The sequence below is a fragment of the Camelus dromedarius genome, chromosome 30, assembly GCF_036321535.1.
Source record: "Camelus dromedarius isolate mCamDro1 chromosome 30, mCamDro1.pat, whole genome shotgun sequence".
In the NCBI taxonomy this organism is placed as follows: domain Eukaryota; kingdom Metazoa; phylum Chordata; class Mammalia; order Artiodactyla; family Camelidae; genus Camelus; species Camelus dromedarius.
Genome location: NC_087465.1, coordinates 13,268,711 through 13,274,710, shown reverse-complemented (window position 1 = coordinate 13,274,710; position 6,000 = coordinate 13,268,711).

Sequence of the window (6,000 nt, the reverse complement as noted above, 5' to 3'; positions counted from 1 at the left end):
ACAAATAGGTTAAAAGTAAAAGGATGGAAAAAGTTCTACCATGTAAACAACAAACATAATTGATCTGGAGTAGCTATTTCAGACAAAATTGATTTTAACACAAGAAATATTACTTAAGACAATGACATACATTTCATAATAATAAGAGGGAAAATATGACAGAATAGCAATAATTACAAATATGTATACACCAAAGAACAGACACCCACTCAAAATGAAGTAAATCCTGAGCAAAACTGAGAGAATAAATCGACAATTTAGCAGTTATCATTGGAGATTTTAATACTCTTCTCTCAGCAACTGATAGAAGGCTAGATAGAAAATCATTAAGAATATAGAAGAGTTGAACACTATTAACCAACTGGACCTAATAAAATATACAGAACTTTACCAAACAACAGTAGTATACACTTTCTTTTCAAGTGTACATGAAACAATTTCCAGGAGACACCACATGCCAGTCATAAAACAAGTTTCAGTAAGTTTACACTTGAATTTAGATGGATTGAAATCATAAAGTATGTTCTCTGACCACAACCGATTGTCAACAACAAAGGAAAGGAATTTGGGGAAACCTCAAATATTAGAAGTTAAACACACACTTCTTACAAAAAATAACTTGTGAATTAAAGAAGAAACCACAAATATAAAAACAATGAAACAAAATTTATGGGATGCAGCTAACACAGTGTTTAGAAAGTATTCTGTAGCTTTAAATGCTTATATTAGTAGGAAAACAAGACCTAAAATCAATAATCTTCAGGTTACATATGAGGGAAGTAGAGAAAGAAGAGCAAATCAAACCCAAAGTGATTAGAAAGAAAAACCAAAGAGGAAAAAAAAAAATAGAGATTGTCAATAAAATTAAAAGTTGGCTCCTTGAAAAGATCCAGAAAATTGATGAACTTCTTCTAGAAAAGACAGATGACACAAATGACTAAAATCAGGAAGGGGAGATATTATTACACACCCTCCCCAAAATTAAAAGGATTATAAGAGAATTTTATAAACAAATTTATGGTAATGAATAGACAACATAGGTGGACAAATTTCTCAAATCATTTGAAAGACACAAATCACTGAAGTTTACTCAAGTGAAAATATAAAATCAAAAAAAGATCTATAAAGGATAAGAAAAGTGAATTGGCAATTAAATATGTTTCCAAAAAGAAAACAAAAAATCCCCAGACAGACCCAAAAGGCTGTGCTGGTAAATTTTATCAAACATGAGAGAAATAATGTCAATAATACACAAACTACTTAGAAAGGAGAAGGGCACATTTCTCAATTCCTTCAGTGAGGCCACTATTACACCAATACCAAAGCCATACAGAGACATCACACAAACACAAAAAAACTACAGACCCATATTCTTCATAAACATAAACATTAAATTCTTTAACGAACTATTAGTAAATTGAATCCAGCAATATATAAAAGGTTGATTTAATATTAGAAAATCAATTAATATAAAATAATAGAATAAAGAGAAAAAGTACATAATCATCTCAACTAGTAGAGAAAGTATCAGACAAAATTGAACACTCACTTATAAAAAGATCTCAACAAAGTAGGTATAAAGTAGATGTTCCTCAACCTGATGATAAACAATCAAGAGAATACTATTATTAACATCATACTTAATGGTGAAAAAGAATGCTTTCCCCCTAAGATTGGGAACAAGACAAGGATGTCCATTCTCTGGATTTCTATTCAACAGTGTCCTGGAGCTTCTAACCAGTGCACTAAAATGGAAAAAGAAAAGCTGAAGACATATAGTTATGAAAGAAAGAAGCAACTGTCTTCATAGCATAAGACATGATCTTATATGTATACATTTCTAAGGAATCTATAAAAAAACTATTAAAGTTAATAAGCAAGATTAGCAAGGTTAGCTCTTGTGGGAACAAGAGCAATATAAAAATTCAACTGTACTTCTATATATTAGCAATAGACAATCTGAAAGTGAAATTAGGAAAACAATTCCAATTAAAATATCTTAAAATTAATAAAATACCTAGGAATACAGTTTACAAGAAAGGTGTGCGACCTGTACATTAAAAACTAAAAAATACTGCTGACAGAAATCAAGAAAGTTCTGTATAAATGGAAAAAAAAAGTACCATATTTATGGATTAGAAGACTTACTATTAAGGTGGCACTTCTCACCAAACTGATCTATAGACTCAATGCAATTCCTATCAAAATCCTAGCATGCTTTTCCATGGAAATTGACAAATTGATCCTAAAATTTATAGTGCAAAAGACTTAGAATAGCTAAAACAATTTAGAAAAAAAAAGAACAAATTTGGAGGACTTAAATGATCTGAGTTCAAAATTTATCATGAAGCTACAAAATCAAGATGGTATGGTATTGGCTTAAACTCAGATATATCTATCAATAAAATAGAATAAGGAGTCTAGAAACAAACCCATATATTTCTGGTCAATTGAGTTTTGACAGTGGTTCCAAGGCAATTCAATGAAGAAAGTATAGCTTTTTTCAACAAGTGGTAATAACTGGATAACCATATGAACTTAGAACCCTACCTCACACTATATGCAAAAATTAACTCAAAATAAATCTGTGTAAAAGCTAACACCATAAACCTTCTGGAAGAAAATATTGAAGAGAATCTTTTTGATCTTAGCAGGCAAACATTTTTATATATGACACACACAGCACAATCCCTAAAAATGAACAAATTAGATTTTTATAAAATTTTTTTAAAAATTGCTTTTCAATACACCATTAAGAAAATAAAGAGAAGCCACAGAGTCTAATACAATATTTGCAAGTCACTTATCTGATAAGTCTTGTATCCAGAATAAAGAGCTCTTACAGCTCAATAATAAGACAAATAATTGAATTTAAAAAGAGGTAAATAATTTAATAAACATCTCATTAAAACAACATATGAATGGCTAATAAGGAATGGAAAACATGGACAATATCATTAGTCATTAGGGAAATGCTAATTAAAACCAGGATGAGATACCACTATAAACCCACTAGAATGCCTATAATCAAAAAGACTGCTGATACAAGTTTTGGTGAGAATATGGAGAAAATGGAATTCTCATATAGTGCTGGTGGGCATGTGATATGGCACAGCCACTTTGGAAAACAGTTTGGCAGTTTCATACAAAGCTAAACACACGTGTAGCATATGATTCAGCAATTCACTACTAGGCATTTAACCAAGAGAAATGAAAATATATGTCTGCAAAAATATGTGTATGAAAAAGTTATAGCATTATTTATGATAGACAAAAATTAGAAATAATCCAAATGTCCATCAACCGGTAAATGAATGAAGAAAATAAGCTATAGTCATTCCTCGGTATCTGCAGAAGACTGGCTCCAGGACCCCCACAGATATCAAAATCCACAGATGCTCAAGTCCCTTATATACAATGAGACAGCATTTTTACATAACCAACAAACATCCTCCAACATACTTTAAATCATCTCTAGATTATTTATAATAGCTAATATGAAGTAAATGCTATGTACATAGTTGTAAATACGATGTTAGTGTTATGAGAAGAGTTGCCAGTGCACAGCAAATTCAAGTTTTTCTTTTTGGAACTTTCTGGAATTGTTTTTTAAAAAATATTTTGATCTGGGGTTGGTCGAATCTGGGGATGCTGAGTGCACGGATATAGAAGGCTGTGCATTCATATAACAGAATACTACTGACCAATAAAAAGGAAGGGACTACTGATTCACACTCCAACATGGATTATTCTCAAGTATTATGCTAAGCAAGAAGTCAGACACAAAAGACTGTATACTGTATGACTCCATATATCTGAAATTTCTAGAAAAGACAAAATTGTACAGACAGAGAACAAATTAAAGGTTGCTTGGGGCTGAGGGTAGGAGAGGGGATTGACTGCATTTGGGCATAAGGAAACTTTTTGAATTGATGGAAGTTTTCCAAAACTAGATTGTGGAGATAGTTGTAAAATTGTATAAATGTACTAAAAATCATCAAACCATACACTAACCATGAGTGAATTTTATGATATGATTTTTAAAAGATGCAACACAATTTTTCTGTTCCTTAGTGGGTCTATTGGATCCCTTTTCATTATACTATTGAGTTGCGCACTTTTGGTAAAGTAACCAGTTCTGCCTTCCGTTATAGGTTCTACTACTAATATATTTGGAATTAATGTTTTTTTTCTCAGATGTACTTTATTTTCTTGTATATATTTTTTTTAATTGTAGTATAGTCAATTTACAATGCTGTGTCAATTTCTGGTGTACAGCATAATGCTTCAGTCATACATAAACATATATTTGTTTTTATATTCTTTATCACTGTAAGTTACTACAAGATATTGAATATAGTTCCCTGTGCTATACAGTATGAACTTATTTATCATAAGCCAGTGGTGGGAGGGGAATTAATGATGTTTTTAAAAAATGTTTTGTAATTATTTGTGAACAAATACTCAGAAACAATGTTTAAATGTAAGAAGATAACTAAAGAGAATTTTTGATAATCTAGATTTCTTTGTAAAAAGTTACTGAGCTGATATATGTATATAACTATATTTATTTTCCCTGAGAATTTAAATAAAATCCTCTTTGTAATTATTTTTCATTGTTTAAAAGTCCTGTGTAATATCAAAAGGTAATTTGATAATAAAAATTACCTTTGGAAATTTCCATTAAAGATTATTTTCTCTAATGAGTATCCCTATTTTGAAATTAAAATTGGTATAAAAATATTGCATTTTATTACTATCCATTGATAATTAAACTTCAAAGGGAATGAGATATTGATTGTAAATCACTAGATACCATCTTATTCCTGTCTACACTATGCATTTTAAAGTGAGTTGCAGTCATTTTTAAAAGGAAGCCCTAAGAAAAAGATGCTTTTGATGGGTAGGAAATAATTTAACTATTAATAAGGAACACTGATGGGAATTCCTGAGAGGTCACAGGAGGCCACTGCCTGAAAAGTGCCTGAAATGGACAAGTCCAGACAAAGATAAAAGGAAAAATTAAATAATATTTCAATCTCTTTGCTTTCATAAGTAGAAAGTGTGTGCGGTGGGGGGATACCTCTAATACCAACCATCTCTATTTTTCAGTCTTAAAACACGAGAGTACAAATTAAAAAGAATACATGATTTGGGGGATGAAAATGGGGCACAGAAGTAAGAATGCAGAGGGCATCATTCTGGAGAGATGCTGGGCTGGCAGCCAAAGCCAGTGACTAATACTAAGGAGGAGAGTTGTCTTCCTGTGACCCTCCTGCCAGCACCCCCACTAATGCTGGAGCTTCCTGGGCCCACATTCCCTGCTAATGCCAGCACAGCCAACTGATGCTTACCACCATGACATGCCCTCTGCCCAGCTTCCAAAATGACCCCTGAAACAGACTCCTCTTTATTTTATTTTTTTGTCTTAGTGACCCCTTCCAGCTAAGAGGAGAAAAGCAATTGATCGATGAAATTGACAACTATAAATGAAAAGTCTTACTAGTCCTATGAGGCATTTCTTTTTTACAATGAAGGCCTGATGTATGTAAAATGCCAAGCAGACAGCAGTGACTTGAGGTTATTCTCTTTTCCCTTCCTCTGATTTTTGTCTTTATTGGTTTTCCCAAATACATTACATACTTCAGCCAAATAACAACAAGGTGTAAAACTGATCCCTGTTCTGTACTCCCTGAATACAGACACTGATGGGAAAACTGTGCAGGTGTTGAAGTTGAATACTACGTCCCTTCACCAATCTCTCAAAAGTCCACATTCACAGGTTGATGACCAGTGATAACTTCCTTAATAGTATCCTTCCAAAGAATTCCATTCAAAGGGTAGAACCGATGGCAGCCTGCTGTTAACTATTGGAAGATTTAGAGGGAAACTTCCCATAGTTCCACAGTATCATCATGCTACTTTACATGTCCTGAAGCCCAGTGTAGGGCAGGCAGTCCACAAACCTCTACTTAGTGCCTGCTCTCTGCAGGGTCCTGG